This window comes from Aphelocoma coerulescens, chromosome 4 (assembly GCF_041296385.1).
Source record: "Aphelocoma coerulescens isolate FSJ_1873_10779 chromosome 4, UR_Acoe_1.0, whole genome shotgun sequence".
Lineage (NCBI taxonomy): Eukaryota > Metazoa > Chordata > Aves > Passeriformes > Corvidae > Aphelocoma > Aphelocoma coerulescens.
Genome location: NC_091017.1, coordinates 50,397,646 through 50,418,771, shown reverse-complemented (window position 1 = coordinate 50,418,771; position 21,126 = coordinate 50,397,646). Strand labels below are relative to the sequence as shown.

The 21,126-nt window shown below is 34.9% G+C and overlaps 1 protein-coding gene across 22 annotated transcripts in view; it reads right to left on the bottom strand.

The window, feature by feature from the left end:
- Positions 1-21,126, bottom strand: part of SGCZ (sarcoglycan zeta) — a 346,473-nt gene that overhangs the window by 30,957 nt on the left and 294,390 nt on the right. The window lies entirely within an intron of this gene.

Below are 21,126 nucleotides of genomic sequence, written 5' to 3'. Positions count from 1 at the left end.
TTCCTTCCATCAGATCTTTCTCACTGAATAATTTTATTCTCATGGAATGCGCTTTGGGTTGAGTGTTAGTAGTGGATGCTAAGGTATCTCCTACTGGGCATTTAAAATCCAGGCAAAGAAAATGGGTAACAATTTTCCAAAACTGAATTGCTTCTCTATTGAATTTTGATTTATATTACTAGGTCCCAGTTGAATTTGATAATTCCACAGTTTTCATTAGATGACCAAGATTTTTCATGACAAACTCCTCTTCAATTAAAAAAATAGAATTCTGGTAAACATTCACTGAAGTTATTTGAAAAAAAAGACAGTTCTTTACATAATCAATTTTAAATGCATTTCTTGAAAGAAAATGAGGGGGGGGGGGAAACACAAAAAATAAATAATTGGGATTTTTGTTCTTTGTTAAAGTAATAGAAAACTCAAGAAATTTATAAGTAGGGAACAGAACTATAAAATAAGCATTTCTCTTAACTCTCACCTACAGGGACTGAACACATAAAAGTTATTTATACCACTCAATTCACATTTAATAGGTAGAAATAGCCTCCCTGTGTTCTTAGGCGTTTGAAATCAGCCTTCTTTCTTTCCCTCCCTGAACAATCATCCTTGTTTACTGATTTATTCAATGCCAGTATTTTTGTCATCCACTTACATAAATTTTACTTTCCTTCTATGAAGATAGTTTACTGGTCGTTGTGTAATGCAAATAGCCTAGAACTAGGGAGTGGAAGTCTTACCAACAGAGAACTTCCAGCAAAGGTGAAATAACTGAATAAAAATGTGTAAAACAGATAATGCATTTATCTTCTATCACAATAAAGTCAAGGAAACTGTCTGGGATAACTATAGCTGATTACTAAATATTCTTGAATTAATTGCCATGCTTCAACAACAGAAGGTTTCTTTTGTTCTGAGACTTGAATTCTGAGTAAACCAAAAAATATGCCTACAATATCTCACAGTAGATCTGTAAGAAGTGCTCAACAGAGGCACCACTCTATTTGCTACAATATTTTAAATACAATAAAATGTTTTCAATTTTTTTAAATATTTAAATATTTTGCAAACTTTTTCATAAACTGTGAATGTCAAGGAAGGTAGCTATTAAATATTTTTGCAGTTAACTAATGATATTTAGTTTCCAATCCTTACCGGAATTTGAAAGCGCAATGAAGTTATAAATGTTAAATTGATGAAATTGTTTTTTAAACTGATTATAATTTTCTAAACTCCACCTTCATTAAAAGAAGAAAAAACAAACCAAACCAAACCAACCAACCAAAACAAAAAAAAAAAAAAAAACCAAACACCTCCTCAAAACCTTCATTGTAAAATGGTCAACTAGTATGGAGTATTGAAGATGGGAAGATAAGATTTCTGAGCATAATGAATTAAAATCCTACTTTTTCATCTCCAGAAATCTATAACCTTTACAAATATTCTGGAAAAGAACATCGAAAACAACTTTATTACAACTGCTGCTTTGAAAATCTCCCAAAAAAACCTCAACATCAAGCTTTGCTGAGTGTTATGGAAAACCACAGGAGGAAAAAACCCAGAATCTTTTTTCCAAGTATTATTCCTAAATGTGCTGTGCAGAGTCTGTTTTTTAAATCTGGCAATGAATTGTTGTTCTCTTTCCTTTAAAATACTGGAATACCATGTCTGTATAGCCAGGCCTTGTGTCACTAGGCCCATCCCCATCTATAATGAAACCCTCTGGGAGCTGAATATCAAAAATCAAATAATGTGTTTCCAGATTACATTCATCTCTTTCATCAGTAAAATGAAATGCTTTCTACAACTAAGGGCCCTTTATATTTTTGAAGGTGGCAATGGGCTATGAAGATGTAAATAGCTGAGCAGAATGCAGAGTTGCCAGTCTTTACTTATGAGAATACCCTGCCTGTAGTATTTGAAAGAGCATTATCAATGCAAAGATGCACAAAACTTCATTTTAGTATGAGTCAGACATTAAATCAATCAGAAGTGCCAACGGTAATATCAGGCAAAGACTGATAATAGAAGTTAAATGACAGCTGGTTATAACCCAGCTTTAGTATTTCCTCACTTTCAGCATCATTTTTTTTTAAAAAAGACAAGGCATTTTTTCCCTAAGAAAATAGAATTTTGGAAAGAAAGACCAGGTTTTTCAAGCAGACCTGAAATCCAGGCATGTAGAATTAAGGACAAACTGATATAATTACATAAAATATAGTTAAACCAAACCAAATATTCTCCTTTTGCTATTTGAAGATGCAATCTTAGTAAGTTTTCTTCTTCTCATACAGCCTCAAAAGCAGAAGCATAACAGTTCTTGTGGTAAATACTTTAACGTTAAAAAAAATGCTTTCAAAAAGTTCAATAATATCTCCAATTCCCTTTATTACGTTGTGGAATAAAAGCAGGCACTTTCAGTTATCTTGGTTTTAGTAAGAAAGGTGAAAAAGATCAGCCAACCGGAATTTACTGACATGTTTCAAGCAGTTAAACAGCAGGATCAAGAAAAAAGAAAAGTGATTGTACAGGAAATAAAAGAAATTGATCAGTGTTACTAAAAAATACAGAAGAAAAAGCTGATTTTTTTTTTTTTAAATTTACTATATGCAAATCTGTAGTAATTTGATGGGAAGTTTAGACCATGTAGCTTAGTACTCTTAAGAAATGTTACTACGAACATACCTTCTAATGATATAACTAAATAAAGAGAACTATAAATCCAAATTCAAAATCCATAGCATTATTTTTTTAATGAATGAAATATACTTTAGGTATTTGATAAGTTACTGTGTTAAAACACTTTTTTTTAACAGAAATAAGAGGAGCTTCTAATAACTGTATTCCCAGACTTACAGAATCATAGCCAAGACCTACTTTGAGATGAGTGAAATTCTAGTGAGAGATGAATAAATACAAAAAAAGGTATAAAAAGAAAAGGCTTGAACCTTAAGGCCCTTTCAAGTACAGCTCAGAGGAAGTAGTTAGGGAACTGAATTCAAAGGAACATGAGTTAGAATGGATAACTATAAAAAGTGATCCTTTTAGAGGAAATAAAATCACAAGTGCAAAGGATCTAAAATCAAAACTGTTAAGTGTAACTGAACAAAATTGCTCACACCTTCAGCTTCCAGTGGAAGAGAATGAGTTAAGTAAAGACTTCACTAAGAAAGAAGCATCTCTGCAGCCAAATTACTGATCAAAGAATACCAGTTGTTATAGAGGTTGCTGGAGAAAACTCAGTAAACAACATGAGTCAGGTAAAAGGCCAAAAGTTCAATTCGGTATTTATAGAGAAACCTTTTTATGCATAGCTGATTTATAAACACCAGACCTTTAAGACACTTCTTTGACACAGAGCAAATCAAAATTACCCTTTTGGTACAAGTGCAAACTACTAATTTCTACCCAACTTACTGTTTCCTGAAATTCAGCCTTTGGGAAATGAGAAGTGTCATAAAAAAAATGGAAGTGCAACATTGTCATTTGGTTCTGCATTATATTTGCTTCTGTATGTGTATGCTGAGGAAGTTTTTTTCATTTATTCAACGAGCAAATAATCCTTTCATACTTTCTGAGTAATTAGCTTACATAACAAAATAGTACCGTTCAGTGGCTTTTTAAGCGACTATGATGACAAGATTGAGCTGGGGTTTTGGTTGGTTGGTTGGTTGGTTTTTTTTTTTGATTGGTTTTTTGGTGGGGCTTGTTGGAGTGCGGGGTATATTTTGTTTTGTTTTGTGAAAAGAATGCTGGCTGAAGATAAGGCAAGAACTAAAAACTAATGAAGTATTTTGCTGTGGGAAATGACCCACATATTACCCTTATCCCACTCCTTCACTTCATTTGTGTAAGCAAATCACCTCACAATGGAATTGTGAACCAATTCGATGTATACAAACTATATGGTATTGCAGCATCACAGACACAGCTCAGTTTTACCACCTTGATCTTTCACTAGGTTTTTCAGAAACATCAAGCAACAGTTACTAAGATTATGCAAGTACTAGTTTGGGATACCAGTTTGTCCTCCAAGTTACAGACTTTAAAGAAGGGAAGAAGGGTTTGTAAAATATTCATTATTTTTAAAGCTTGCAATTTTACTTGTTGCACACTAATGAGTTAAGTTAAAGCATTGACAGATTTCAGAAAGAGGAATAAAAAATCAATATTTTTTTACCATTGAAGCAACCTTAAAAACACAGACTACGTGTTTGATGTTTGGAACTTGTACGTTTTAAAAATTTAATTACAATAAAAAATATAATTCTTAATTCTTTTACCATGGGTACATAGATAAAATTTAAAAGGGCTTTTGTGAGCTTCGATAGCTGTTGTTCAGTCCTAAGTCCTTGGAAGAGCTAATCACCGACAGTCTGGAAAAAACCCCCAGAAATATTCAACTACACAAACCAATGGTCATAAAAAGATTGCATAAAATATTTGTTCCTTCTTTTATAAAAGCCCAGTTATTACAGTTTATTTTGGGATGAGTAGGAATGCAGCTTCTGGCCTTCATGTTGGTTGTGCATCTCTTCAAGACTTCCAATTTTATAAGTTACTTGAAGTGTAATTTAACTAGGTACTTGTATTAAAAAGGTAGGATTCAACTGGATTTTTGCTATGGAGGTGTACATGACTAAAATGAAAATAAGTGAGTTATTTTATGAAAACATGATTGATATGATTGCTGGCATTTCAATCTTGCAGAGTCCCTCAGCAGCAAAACTGACTAATGTTAAGTGGTGAAGGTTTCAGATATGACACTGATGCGGCCATATATGAGGTATATTATAGATAGAAAGCTGTAGTACAGCCTGACTAGATGCAGTTGTTTACTTATAAACTAAAGCATGTGTATTGAAATCTTCAGAGGTAAGCTGCTATTAAAAAGTAAATTCTAAAGGAAGTGATTTAGATTTATTACTCAAAGTCCTTGAATATGACTAATTTGATGCATATTTTCTGTATGGCGGCTTTACTAAAACAAGACTTCTACTAAGCCTTTTATTTAAATAAGAAGAACAAGTTCCCCAATAAATCAAAATTCAGCACTTTCAGTGTGCTAAATTTTGATCAAAGCAAATTGCATCTCCAGGAAATACTTGCAAAATTGCAACAGTCAGTATCTTAAACAGCATTTTAGCTTATTAAGTAGAAACATTTGAAACATAACTTCCTACTGGTGGGCAGTTGAGATACCTCTTGTCTTGCAATGCAAATGAAACTGGATTGTACCTATCTGTTCAGTTTCTTATTAATCTAATTTTTTGAAGGTTCACTTCTAAAATCTATGTTTGGCCACCACTTGCTTTACTTTTCTGAAAAAGTAAATCTATTTGAATAAAATCTGGACTGAGAATAGCAGTAACATCATTCAATTAATAATTGGAAATGGCTATTCTAAATGCTCCCTCTGAGATGAAAAAGCCTATAAATGTAAATGAAACTGCTGAGAAGTCACATTAAATTTGAATAGTTCCTCAAAACATGAATGGAATTGAAATATATATAAAGGGTTTAGAGCAAAGAGATTTAAAAAAAATAATAATTCCTGTAATATCTTTTACTTTTTTCCCTATTATGTATAACAGATGGAGATACACATGACAATAAAAATGATGAAATACAATCATTTTTTGCTTGAATTGATACAGCCTCCTTGAAACTTTACAACAGCTAGATATATGGATAGACTTAAAGCTTACATTGAGATTTCACAGTAAATAATTTCTAATACTCCCCCTCAAAATTCATCATCTTTTCATATAGATGATAATCTGGACTTGCACTTTTCTTAAAATTGTGTAAATGATTTTGGGTTCATCATAGTTCATCCAACACAAAAAGTGTACCTGTCTACATTCCAAATATAGAATTTTAATGGATTATTTTAATATTTAATAAATCAAAAAGATCATATTTTCACTTTGTTGTAGTAGATAACCCTAGCTTTTGGAACACTCAGGCTTATGCTCCAATGAATTGTTAATGAGTTTCAAAGCAGAGTTGTTGTTTCTCTGATGAAAAATGAATTAATCAATGAATAAGAAGACTATCAAACAACAGTCAGTTGCTTCATAACCAGGGGACTCACCTGGAATGTAAAAGAATGGTACATAAACTTGGATATCCCAAGTACAAAATGAGAGTATGAGAAAATTGTTTCTCACACAGTTTCTAGAACAAACAGCAATAATTTCCCATTTTGAAGCTTTCTGAAAAATATAATGTACAGCTGCCTACCCACGAAACCTAGCCAGGGATGCCTATCCAGTTTCACAGAATCACAGAATCACTAAGTTTGGAAAAGACCTCCAGGATCATCAAGTCCAGCCCTTAACTGATTGCTACTTTGACAATTAACCATAGCACTAATTGTCATATCCAGTCATTTCTCGAATGCTTCCAGGGATGGTGACTCCATCACTTCCCTGGGCAGCCCATTCAATGCTTGACCACCCTTTCAGTGGACAAATTCTTCCTGATGTCCAATCTGAACCTCCTCTGGTATAACTTGAGAACATTTCCTCTTGTCCTGTCATTAGTCACTGGGGAGAAGAGACCGATCTGCCCCTTGCTACAGCCCACTTTCTGGAAGTTGTAGAGAGGGATGAGGTCTTTCCCAAGCCTCCTTTACTCCAGGCTAAACAATCCCAGTTCTCTCAGCTGCTCCTCATAGTACTCACTCTCTAGACCCTGCATCAGCTCTGTTGCCCTTCTCTGGACATGCTCAGTTATCTTCTTGAAATGAGGGGCCCAGAACTGGACACAGGACTTGAGGTGAGGCCTCACTAGTGCACCAGGGGACCATCATTGCTGTGGTCCTGCTGGCCACACTATTTTTGATACAGGCAAGGATGCATCTGCTTCAGAAAGCTCTAAAATAAAATAATTTATATCTTTTGATAAAAGTAAAGGGCATTTGCCCTCCAGTGATGACATTCCATAAATAAATAGTTTGATTTTGAAAAGTTAAAAGCTCAGAGGAATATTTCAGGAATGTCTACATTAAGTCTAGCCATCACATTAGTTGCCTAAGTTAGGAACACAGATTACTTATATTTTATCTCTAGCCAAAATGAAGAAATTGGCATCTCTAGAGAGTAGTTACTAACATTAATGGACTGAGACTAGAGCAACAGTGCAGACAACCCAAGCACCTTGAAGCTTTTGCTTTCAACATCTGATCAGCAGTTGATGATATGAATTTTATCTAAATTGGTAAAATCTTGTTTGGAAATCTCACTTTAACCATATCAGAAGTCATCTAAGTTACTTACCTTTAGCATTTTAACTGCTTCATAGGGTACCATATTTACATTTTAAAGGTGAGTTCTCTGTGCCATATGAAAATGTGCATTAATTTCTGTTCTCTATTTTGCCATTACTGTAACATACTGAAAAATTGTTATGACTATGTAATAATTACTGCTGCATGCATAAATTTTAGTAAATTGTTTTATTTATACAAAGGAGGCCACAAAGCAGCAGGACAATTATCCAGATTTTTTAAATATCTCTACTATAATATTTTTACTGTATTGGAATATGCACACCGTTGATAAATTATAATAAAATATTTAGATAAGTGCATTTGGGCACCCTATAGTTCATCATATGTAAATATACAGTATGTATTTAAAAAGTCTTCAAATGCTTCCAAACACTTCTAAATTAATGCAAAGATGAAAACCTGTGACGAGTCCTCACATGTATTTCCACAATGCTAAAATGGAGATATGTGTATATAATACATTTTGGTGCCTATTAAACCAAAATTTAACAAAAATACTAGTATCTCAAATTATTGAAAGTCTTTTTCTTTCTTTCAGGTACAAGAAATAAAATGAAGCTATAATATCAAATCCTTACAAGGTTGTTAAAAGGTTTCCTTTTGATATTACCACTAGTGATTATAACCTATTATGAGTTTCTATTCCTTCTCTTTATTAATGTTCTGGTTTTCTCTCTAGAAGTAAATTACACAGATGAATACAGCACATTTAAACCTGGCATTAGGTAAGTCTTTACTGCAGCTTTAAATGGAAATTCTGCAGCTGTGAGAGGGAGTGTGAATGTGCAACAGTAATTTTGTCACTTAATATTCTCACCTTCAAGTCTGTATAGCCATGAAGCAAGCCTTTTAATTTAGCAACAAAATGGAAGCAGGTGTATTTCAAACCGATTAACTGCAGTGACTGTAAACCACCAATGGTTGTGTAAGCAAACACGTTCCTATTTGTTATCTGTACTAATCACAGGAAAGACAGCCTTTTCTGCAGGAAAGGACAAGAAACTAAAGCATAGTGAAAGTTGGCTGAAATATACATCTTTTACCAAAGACCCATATGTTTTTTTTGGGCAAGAACCACAAGAGACGTGCCACATACCTTGCAGATGCTGTAGGAAGAGGGTTTATGGCAGTAATTTACCACTAGATCTACCACTCCATTTTCAAGATGGGACTGAGCTGGGCACAGAATAATTTATCAGTGCCAGTCTCAATAGATACTTCTATGTCACCAAGGAGCAGTATCCAGGACTCAGACTACGACCACAATTCAGATTACTTGGCAAATCTTGCAACAGCCTGGCTCTGCTGTGAGTCTTGTGGCAAAACCTTCATCTAGTCTTTGCTCTTTTACTGTTTATGAGTCAGGAGAGACTCAAAAATCACACTGTCATCACTGCTGCAATACAACTATCATAAATTCACCTTTCACATACCTATCATAAATTCAGACTTTTAAGATTTAAGTGCTTTCCATTGCCTTGTTACATACCAAGGCGTGTCTAGCTAAAACTAGAAAAGCAGGCTTTAATGCTACATGAAAATTCAGTGTGGTCAGCTGCCAGAGAAACCTGTTATTCACATCCTCTTAAAGTACATTATGTTCAGGCCTTTTCAGAACAGAAAACTGAATCCTGGGCACCAAGATAGTCCCTGCCTAGAGAACAGAATGTCATACGATTTGACAGTCGTAATGAAATTAATTCTTTTGCTTTATCATTTTTAAGTTAAAAACACCAAAAAAATATATTTCCTTTGTCCAACTATCAACAAAAACCATTTTTAGTTTCAGAGATAAGTTAAGAGACAAAAAAGAAAATAGTTTTTATTTTGCCTTTTTTCAGATCAGCTCTGAGAGGTATTTCTCTATATTATCCACTTAATAAACTGTCATGATGCTTACCACTCCAGCCTTTCAGCTTACACTGAAGAGAATGTGACTGGGAAGACCTCTATTCTTTTATTCTTAAACCTTCCAAAGGAATATACTTCTTTTAGATTTAATCTTCCTTGTCTTTTAGTCTCCCTCTGGCCTCCAGACTTTATCACTATAAGTAATATATTCTGTTTTTCCAGCAGGATACTCCCTGTGCTCCTTTTCTTGTTTTACATTAAAATTCCATTTAGTATGTATACAACTTTTTTACATTATTTTTTCCTAAATGAAATTGTTCTGAGTTACTGTGAGGTTAGAAGGGGGAAAAAAAAAAAAAAAGGGTGTTTTCATTAAAACTTCAAATTCAGAAATTCTAATTGGTCTTCTCTTTCATTTTAAATCTAAATATAAACCAGGGAGGAAAGGCCAAGAATGACAGTGAGAAGAAAAAAAATTGCAACTATAAATAGCCTGAAAACAGTTCTGACAGCTAAAACATGAAACAAACTTGTTGATAGATACTCTTTCTGCACAGTATGCTTTATCTATTGCATTTTCCCTGCTTCACACTGAGAGTGTAAAAACAGATTTAAAAAGTAGTCCATCATTTGGTAATGCTGCCAAGATAAAAATACCAAAAATAATACAATTGGCTTGCTTGATACAAAAAGAAATGCTTTTTAAAAAGCTATCTCCTTTTGATGTTTAATGACAAAAGACTTTCAGATGCAACTACCAATCTCACCTCATGCTTTAAACCATAAATTGGGACATGAATTTTTCAAGTGAACCTAGCATTTGGCTACTTCCAGTATCTTGCTTTGCTGAACTTGGAACCATCTGGGGTCATAGCACAACATCCAGGTACTTTTAAAATTTTCCATGCTGCTGTATCTAGACCTCTGGCCAACACAACACACTTTGCAGACAGTGATGTAGATAAAGGACAGGAAAATACACTAATCCATTGTAAGTGGTGTAAGCTGTAGCACTTGCTGTCATTTCTATCACACTTTGTGCATCAGATTCGTTTAGAATGATGGTACTTAAGGGAAAAGTCTCTACTTGAGCTAAATGACATTTTGGCATTTGTAAAGTAATAAGGCTGCCTGGAAGAACTGGAAGGCATTTGTCTGTACATGATTGTGCATGTGTGTCTGTGTAATTGTGTGCTCAGATCTACTTTCTAGTAGTGTTTTTTTAACATGCTCACAAAATAAGGTCCAAATGTTTTACAAATCCGATAGCTTCAATGGCAACAAAGATATATGCTAAAGAACAGTTACCATTAAACTGAATTCTAATGCTTTCTAAGTAGGAATAATCAGATAAACATATCCCACTATAACCATTACTGATATTAATGTTAGGATCAGTGCAAGTGTTCTTCACACATTAAACCAGTAAAATTTGTGTTGTTCATATTCAATTCAGTTTAACTATGAATGTAAATTATCAGGAAGCATGGGCATGTAGGTCTTAGTGTGGGTACCAGCTACAGTATGATGGGTTTCTGAAAGGAGAGGTCTCTGGTTGCTTTACCAAGCTAAGCTCATTCATTCTATCCCTTCTTGTAGCAAATTGTGCTTATTTATGTAGCTTTCTCATCTTCCCCTCACTATACCAAATTTTACTCAAAAGTGAAGTTTACAATACATCCCAAAAGCCATTAACCTCTAAAACTGAAGTATGGGAAATATACTGTCCAAAAGGAACTGTATGCAGAAGGAAATGAAGGACAAGAGAATGGTTCTTTTTTATGATCAAACCCACATTCATTCCCTTTTCTATTCAGTAAGATGAAGGGATTGATCTCAAACATTATTGTAGAATATCAGTGTGGTTAACCACAGATGCTCTAGTTTGCAAAAATGTGATCAAAAGCAGCTACTTAACGTTGTGTGTTCTTTTGTTCATACAGTTCTAATGTCAGATCAAGATCTTGAGAGCTATTTATTACCTGAGTTTTACAAAGTTCCTCACTGCCTGTTTTAGCTTCAATGTTACAACTCACAGGACCCAAATTCAAGCACACATTTAAATTGCTTTGTAGGATTACTGCCAGAGTGTTTAGCTATTGGCCTTGCAAATTCAAACCCTAAGGAAAGGCAATGAACCTCTGAAAAATGAAAAAGTGCTCAAATCAATGAGACAAAATAACGAACCATGGGTGAGAAAAAAAGAATATTTTAAGTCCAGTAAGTCATTATTAATTTTAGAAAACTAGTGAATTTAAGTATCAATTTAGTTTATTAGTTTAGGGCTCATTCTTGCTCCTATACAAATAAAAAGCAAACCTTACACTGATTTCAAGCTCCATACCACTAGTTCCAGTTGATGTGGCCTGGCAGGAATGGAGAAGAAGCACTGTCTCTTATATTTTACTAATGTTGCTATAAAACAAATTTACTAATAAGAATATATGCTATCACCATCTTTTGAAAATAAGTGTGGAAAAAAATTCAGATGATACAAAACTGGGAGGAGCTGTTAACTCCCCTGAGGGTAGAGAGGACCTGCAGAGAGACCTTAAATTAGAGGACTGGGCAATCACCTATCATATGAAGTTCAACAAGGGAAAGTGCCAGATTCTGCACCTGGGATGGGGCAATCCTGGATGTACAGACAAACTGGGGAAGGAGAGGCTGCAGAGCAGAGCTGCAGAAAGGGACCTGGGGGTCCTGGTTGATGGCAAGTTGAATATGAGTCAGCAGTGCCCTGGCAGGCAGGAGGGCAGCAGTGTCCTGGGGTGCATCAGGCACAGCATCACCAGCCGGGCAAGGGAGGGGATTGTCCTGCTCTGCTCTGCACTGGGGCAGCCTCACCTCGAGTGCTGGGGGCAGTTTTGGGTGCCATAATATAAGACAGACATTAAACTATTAGAGAACATCTAAAGGAGTGCCACAAAGATTGTAAAGGGCCTTGAGGGGAAGCCGTATGAGCAGTGGCTGAGGTCACTTGTTCTGTTCAGCCTGGAGAAGAGGAGAATGAGGGGAGACCTCATTGCAGTTACAACTTCCTCGTGAAGGTAAGAGGAGGGGTAGACACTGATCTTTTCACTTTTGTGACCAGTGACAGGACTCATGGAAATGGCATGAAGTTGTGTCAGGGGATGTTTAGGGTGTATATCAGGAAAAGGTTTTTCACCCAGCGGGTGGTTGGACACTGGAACCAGCTCCCCAGGGAAGTGGTCACAGCACCAAGCCTGACATAGTTCAAGAAGCATCTCAGGAGCATGGTGTGATTCATGGGGCTGCCCTGTACAGGTTCAGGAGTTGGACTTAATGGTCGTGATGGGTCGCTGCCAACTCAGCATATTCTGTCATTCTGTGACAACAAATCTTGGCATTTTAATTACTTGCACTGTCAACTAAATTCCAAGGACTAACTTTATCTATTTATGAAACAAACTTACTTTTGATGTAAGTCAAAAAACTTGCATTTCAAATCCTACCAAGTCACAAAAAAATTAACCTTGATCAAATCACTGTCATAAATGATTCACTGAAATTCAAACAATTAAATAGAAGAGAAATACCATTTCTTCATGGGTGTTTCAGAACTGGAAAGTCACCCACATCTACTACTTAACAAATTTTTTTAAAAAATTTATTCCTGTTCTTAGAAACACGTCTGAGCAATTTGTGTTCAAATCATTTGGACTTAACTAACCAAGTGACCACCAAATTTAGGATTTAAGTTCTAAGAAAGATATAAGAGGAAGGAAGAAATTCTTTACAGAAAGAGACTAGCTGAAGTCTGAAGAAACTGAAAGGGATTTACCAAGAAGGATCCTCACTCTTATTGGGGAAACCCACTTGAAAATCTGCAGGGATTGCTTACAACAGAGGAAAAAGTAGGAATGAAGGGCCATAGAGTCTATGTTTCGAAGCCTGGAATTATGATCCAGCATAAACACAGGATCACATAGCTCCTGAGGGTCAAGGCAAATTCAATCAGACTAGGGTCAAAACCAATGTGATTATCAGTTTCAAGATCATCCTTGCTAGATTGTTTCTAGTTAGATTTCAAGTAAGAGGAAAACTTGTTTGCATCCACACAAAATATATTATGAAGATTTACCTTGAGATTCTTGTCTTATGGTCAGATCTCAGAAAAAAAGAAGGTTCCCCCCAGAGAAATACCTGCTAGAAAAAGCTGATTTGGCTGGTAGATGGGAGAATTTTAAATTGAAGTGGTAATACATAAGGAAGTTCCACTGGGTCCAAAAGACTTGTGCTTATTTAATGATATGTTTTGCAAGAAACAAAAGTATTCGCGGAGTAAAGGAATAAAGCTACTAACCTACTACTGGTCAAGCTGTGACTGGTGAACTGCCTGTGGAAGGGATAAGGACTCTGAAGGACTTCCCTGGAACAAGCCAGAGCAAAAGTATTAAGTGTATGTGAAGAAGTGCAGACAGCAGAGCTGGTAAATATCTGTCATGTTTCAGCCTGCCTCTGAAAGCACACGCTGAAAGGTGAAGAGAAATCCAAGGAAGTAGGTGCTAGTTCTATTGCTGTACAAACACTTCTTGCTGGATCCTGTTTGAAAATGCATGCCCTTCCTTCTATAGCAGAGGGATATTCTACCTCTCTCCTAATGTCCCATCATGCTGTGACTTGCTCAGGATTTATGGGCAGACTTCAATGCAGACCTCTGAAAAATGGAAAGGAAAAATTTCAAGAAAAAGAAAATTGCTATCATTTTTCCTTTATTTTGTTAAAGAGAAAAAAAGGAATCTTTAATTTAGCTTGAACAAAACCACTTTTATATAAAAGTCAAAATGAGTGTTTTGTAATTGATAGATTTCATGAGCAGTTAGTAAGAGATCAAAATGGTGCAAATGCATGTACTGATGGCTAGTTTTTTGGTCATGCTACCCACGTTTTTTTGTTCTAACCAATGTGTTATAGTTTAAAAAAACCCCTTAAATAATATAAATAAAACTACAATGAAGAGGACTATATCTAATATGTTAATAAGAACTAAGATTAGAAAGAAAAAAATTATTGAATTTATATTAGATAGCTTGTGACCAGACATAAAAAGGATATAAATCTGCTAAGGCTTATTCCTTTCTGTGATCATTAAGTTCAAAACCAAATCAAGATTAACCACTTCATCTTCTACAGATGATGTAATTAACTCTGAAGTAGAAAATGAAGGAAATTCTACATTCTCTACAGTTAAAATATTTCCCTATTCCTATATTGCTTCATGTCAAAGTTTTGTGTATTTTTTGTTGATTAGTTGGTGTGAGGTGTTTTGTGGGGCTTTTGGGGTTTTTTTTGTTGGTCGGGGGTGGTTTTTTTGTTTGTTTTGTCAGGGTATTATTTTTGGTTTTGGGCTTTTTTCACTGATAAATAGCATTCCTTGTTTTTTAGCAGGTTGTTTCTCAGGGCCTCAAGACTGATATGGTATTCTCTTTGAGATTTTTTCTTCAAGCTACGCAGCACCAACTTCTCTCTTCCTCAGAAATAATTCTTCTGGACAGCTAATCAGTCTCATGGATGTAGGTTCTATCCAGTTGCTTACTGAGCAGTGGTACACCAAACAGGACTAAACTCTTTGAAGAGGACCTTGCCAGTGTGGAATAGGTGAGAAGATCTGTAGGACCTACTCCTGTTTAGACATTCCAGCTTCATATTTCACTTTCTTGTATCACATGATGCTCTTGACCTTGTGATCAAAATGTTTTCTAACTCTTTTTCTGGGAATACCTTTAAGTATTACTTATGGTTTCTTTGAGATTTGAAAATTGACCCCTAGAAGTCAATTTGATTTTGTGTTGCTGTTGTCTTTCCCTGTAACTTTGGATCAGGGGATGTTTTCATTTGAAATAATTTTAAGCTTTCTTTTCACCTTCACATTCTCAGTTCTTCCCCACTGATCACCAACATTTCTCACATCACTTTTTCAGCACTGTCATCCTTACAGTCTATATATCTTTTGTACAATCTTGATATTTTCTTTTTTTTTTCTTTATGGATGTTTATCTCTGTAGTTAAAAGTCTTTCAAAGTTAAAAGAAACAAGAGGCCCCCAAATATTTCAAAATGTTTTCACTAGGTCCCATGCATTAGATGATTCTTTATCAAAAGCCTAATCTGTTTCATTTTTTTGGTTTGGTGGTCAACATTACTACATAGGTTATTTGCCCTTTCTTCAATACCCATGAAGTATAAATAATAATTTATTTTAAATCTCAGAGCAGTTATACAGCTTTCAGATGCATCCATTCCTGCCTGGATAATGAGGTATTTTCTTCATTCTAATTTTGTGAGATAATTTTTGCCACACATAATTTCATGTCTTTCATAGAATATGTGTTTATTTATTACCACTCTTACTTCTGGAATTTACCAGAAGTAAATTACCTATTCTGAATTTTTAAGCATTTTTATCTATACTTCTTAAACTTTGTAACACATACATACTTCTGTACTTTCTGAACCTTGAGCAAAGCTACATTGTTATACACTCTTAATTCAAATACAAAGGAGTGTATATATATATATGGATGGTATTTTTCTGAAGCCAAAATGATGGCTTATTATGTTTGTGTCTTAGTGTGCTGAATTTAATGCTGTCAGACACTGTGAAATTTAAACTCATCATTAGCCACAATGAGGATAGGAATTTAAATTCACAATGTAGGCTGAAAGCTGCAGGCCATATTTTTGTGGGTGAAATAAATTTTTTTTCTGGAGTTGCTTCCTGTCTGAGAAATTATTCCTAGCCTATAGGAGTCTGCTATGAATAAGCTTTGAAGTGTATTGCAGAGCAGACATTATTGGAATATATGTTTTTCTCAGCTTTGCCTGCATACCTGCATACCTGCTTTATAAACAGACCTAGGGAAAACAGTGAAGTACAAGATGTTACTGAGGGCGATCTGACTCTTCCTCTGAGTAAGGCTTTGTATCAAACTGTGACTGCCATGGACTCAAACAGTACATTCATGTGAGGATTTCTGCTACTTTCCACCTAAATTTAGAGTCAAGATCTTCCTCTTCATTCATGTAAGTTTGTAAAGTATGATGTATGTCATGACAAATGCTTGTATAATCCCACCATGCAGTTTGTGGTAACTAAACTAAGCACATTAGCTTGTGCTTAAAGTTGGGATAAAAGGTTTTTTACGGTCAGATAAAAATAAAAAAGCCAGTTTGTAGTGGCTTCTAATAGAATTCAGAGAAAATGAAGTGCAGTTCCGACATGTACTACATGTCTCACAGTAAGAGGTACATCAGTATATTCTTAGTGAAAAGTCAGATGCCTACAATATCTGCTGAAAATGTAACAGTATTTCTCCTATTCTGAAAGCTTTACAAATTGAAATCCAAATGATTTCATCTTCTAGCACCTAATGAGAATACTGCTCCAGGACAAAGAAAAATATATTTGGCCTGTAGTGTCATCATTATAGGGTGAGTATTTGGAACCAAATACTCTTTTTTATTGAACTGAAATCCTATAGCGTTCTGCAGACTGACCCTTATCTCCAACAACAGAATTCTTTTTCCGGGTATCAGTAATCCACAAGCACGTTCTTTAAGGCACAAAAAAGGAAAATAGGAATGTTGGCACTCTTTTATGATTCACCTTTCTCTCCTGTGAGTAGCTATATTTTAAAAATAGAGATGGGTCTGGCTGCTGCAATTTAAATGTGCATTTTCAAAACTACAATGCTTGAGGGCACGTGAGTGTCAGACTTAGCTCAGGTTTAAGAGTTAGAATGTTGCTACAAAATCTGAACACAATTAATACCCGATTACCACATCAAAACCTTCTGAATGTTTAGTGTATGTTTTCCAAACAAGCTGTTTTCATTTGATTTAAGAGCTAGCTTACTTAATAGTGGGGCAATTTTCCACTGAGCTTTGACCCTTCCATATGTCATGTGGATTTGCCTGGTACCATGCAATTCAGGTACTTCAAAGTAGAACTATTTCAAATTGCATCTGTGGACTTTGCACTGTCCTTCAACAGGTAATGTGGAAAATGACTGGGAATATAATGCAGACATTGGCAGGTTTTCCTAAAAATATTAATTCTTACATTGGCCACAAATATCCAATAGTTTAATCTTGGTGTCAAAGGTTTATCCTGAAAATCAGATTCACTCTGTAAGTTTGAACCAGGCTCTGGATTGATACTGCTCTGTACCAGAACAGGGAAAATGGTCTTCACTAACCTTGAGAAATTGCTGGCTGCATTCTACAAAGGAATAGCTCAGACAAGAACAGAATCAGCTTTAAAAAAAAATATATATATATAAACCCTATTAAATAGAATTAAATAGATTACAGCCCAGAAGGAGAGGAAAGGATTAAAATGTGTCTTCTCTTGTAACTGATGCTATCATGAAAAAAAATGATTATTTAAGGAGAATATTCAAAAAGTATGGATTATAGAAAGGTTGACTATCTAGGTAGGAGATTATTTTCTTCTACCTCTATTTCAAAAGAGTGTTATTTAGCTGTTTGGATTTCCCCCCCCCCCCCCCCCCCCCCCCCCCTTTCTTTTCCTTTCTTCTGCCTGACTATATGCTGGCTTCTTCTATATCTCAGTCTACAGAACAGCCTAGAGAGTATTTTTCAGTGAAATGGCTGTAGAGGAATTGAACATGTTTTCCTGCTCTGACAGAACTGTTTGCACATTTGTCTGCTTTCTGGTTTATTCCCTTTTGAGAAAAATTTATTTTACCAAGACTTATTTCATTTTACACATGTTTCTGAGACCAGTTCTTATTTTCCTGGACACATTTTTAAGTGCCAGAAATCAAAATCTTTCCTTTGCCAATAAACTGTTATTATCCTTATGTTGATATATTCCTCCAACAATCTACACAGTCACCTGCAGGCTGGTGTAAGTACACACTGCTTGGAATATGAGCTGTCTGGATGCATTCTACCCTTAAATAGGAGATATAAATATATTTAAGCAATCTCCTGGATAAGAAATTTATTTGTTTATTTATTTATTTATTCTCACAATTTGTAGCCTATCTATAAAGCTTTCACTTCATAGACAGCTTGGAGTCAGGTATATATGTGATTGTAATCAGCTCTGTAGTTGTACCACCAGAGTACTGCCCTGACAGGTTGTTCTTTTGCCAAGTGCTTAGACTACCACAATAATATTATCTTTCAGTCAGAGCTCCCATAAAGACAAGCCTGGACATTAAGTGCTTTCTTGAGATCTAAATAAACTTATCAGAAACCTTATTCATCACTGGAGTACATATTAATGTACTCATTTTCAGGAAACACAGAAATCCTATATATGTGATGCATTTTTGTTACTGACAGATGATGATAAAAGAATTCTGGTTCATTCAGTGTTCAGGATACCAAGAATTTGTCATATCTGCTTAAAGGATTAAACTTTAGTACAACATCAAATACAGTAGTTTTACTGCGGTCAGATAACTTGGCTCCATAAGCCACCTTAAAGTGATTAAATGCTTCCACTCATCTTATGCCACTTCACTCTCCAAACTCCTGTCTGGAACGACAATCCACCCACTGAATGTGGCAAATCCAAGATCTTCTTTCCCATTCATACTGAAATTCCCCTTCAGTCTCTCAAGGCACTAGATATAAGCCTACTGTAATAACCACATACATCAAATAATAAGTTATTTTTCTGCATTTCAGTACTTGTTATAAATATTTTATTTCTACTTCTCCAACCTAATTTGCAATTCACATATATTTTCTCATAATTCTGTCATATTTCCTTTTTATAGCCATAAGCCATATTTCTATTTTATCATTTTCTTTTAACTATCCTGGAAGACCTTTCTATATTTCAATTACCTGCAGACTCCCAGTTCTGCAACATAATCTTAAAATCAAAACTGAAGGATTGATGCACTCCTCTGCATATTAATTCTGATTATTATTAGAATATTATCAGAATATAAGTATGCTGGAACCTTCTGAAGCTTCCTTGACACATCAAGGCTCTGATCTTTCCTGTAGTGAAATCGATGGCTGATCAAAAGCCATACTGAATGCACTTACTTCATTTACTTCAGTGTAATGAAAAAGATACTTGCAGCCCTTCACATACATTTTCCTGACACTGTTTTGGTGTCAAAGTAGATTTGACCTGTGTATATTCTGCTATTAATCTGAGAAAGTTACCAAAGTATGTACTCTATCGTTCTTTTCCAACTTCCATTTTTCTACGTAATTGTGCTATTTGACAAGGAAGAAGGCTCTTAGGAAGTCATAATGACCTGCAAAGTTTTTTTTCCTCTTACTTTTGTTTCTCCTAGTACTGCTAGCAACAAATTGCAAACCTTTGTACAACTGCACTTCCCCCAATGAGAACTATTTTTATGTTTGACATATGAGGAAAAAAGTGATCTTCAACTAATTATATCAGATCATACAAGACAGACATGAAACTCCATGTATCTTAAAAATTTGTGGTTCCAAAAATTATGAAGCAGTTGAACTCTACAGAATTAAAATCTTGGTAAAACTACAACTCATGAGTTTTTAAGCAGCTCCTTTTTAGAGGAAAAGTATTACTGATGACATGTTAATGATCATAATAAAAAAATTCAGTTATATCCAGAAAGGACTTCAGATCCTGTGCTAAAACAGACCACACAGATATGCAGCAATAAGAGATAAAAGAAAATAATCCAGCAATTAAGAAAATAGTAGGAAACAAAATTAATTAGATTTCCTTAGAGGTAAGTAATTTCCGAACAATTTAGACTGGGTTATTTAGAAAAAAATGATACAACTGATTTGCTATATCCAGAAAACATAATTGGATGTGACTGCAGAACAGCAATGGCTTCTGATGGAAGACCTATCTCGTTTAATTGGCAAATGTCTTTTTGCTTTGCCTTTTTTAATCATGATTAATAAACATAAAATGTCATATGTACAAGTATAACTTATATAGAAGCTATGTAAACCTGGAACAAAATGAATTACACTATAGTTTTTATGGGTCTTGAAAGGGTCAGAGATATAATCATGATATTATATTAATCATAATAAAGAACATTATAGAAAAGTGAAGGAGTTATATAGACCAAAAGAACATGTCAGAGACAACATGAGAGTTAAATTGCTGTCTTTTCTCCTTCAAAATCATAGAGAGAGAAATATCTTTTTCAAAAAGAAAAATGTTTGTATAATTTGGTTAGAAAATTATGAGTTGAATGGGAAAAAAGAGAGTTTCTGGTAATGAGAATTTAGCCTTAACTAAGAAAGCCACCTCAGAAGACAAGGGAGAAAAAACCCATTTACATTGTCAAAAAAAGTAGGTGTAGTTTGACTAAAACTAGGTGAGTTACACATTCCTTTGTCCTTCTTATACAGCTGCTAATTACAAGTTTGGTTTAAGAAAAAAGAGAAAGACAAGCAATACTAACAGAGCCATCCATTGAAGGTTTTTATACAACTTTCTTTCATAGCATTGTCTCAGAAAAATATAGGCTGACCTAGGGATTCTTAATCTTTCTCAAAAGTACTCTGGCAGGATAAAGCTGCCTCATGATATGTGCTTTTACTGTCATGAACAAGGTTCACCAGTACAGTTCTGCTACAAGAGTATCTTACAGAGATCATATTCCAGTCAAAAGAAAAATGAAAAGCAAAGGGAAGCAAACTTTGAATTACGATTTAAGTAAGAGAAGTAAAAATCAAACTGATACTCTTGGTCTGTAGATGCAGAGAGAGAGAGAAGATTCAGAATCTGTGATGCTATAGATGCTGTCCATTGGAATGTCGGGGTGAATATAAGAGATGGAGAAAGGGACCCGTGAACCCATTGGAAAATGAGCTTCTTATCACTACTTGTTTCCCCAGTTCTTTAGCAATGTGTTCACTTCATCAAGCCTTTCTCTTTCCTCCCTGCAAAGCTCTCTGATACAAAGCAAAATCTGAACACTTTTTCTTCTTTCCTTGAGTAATAAAGTA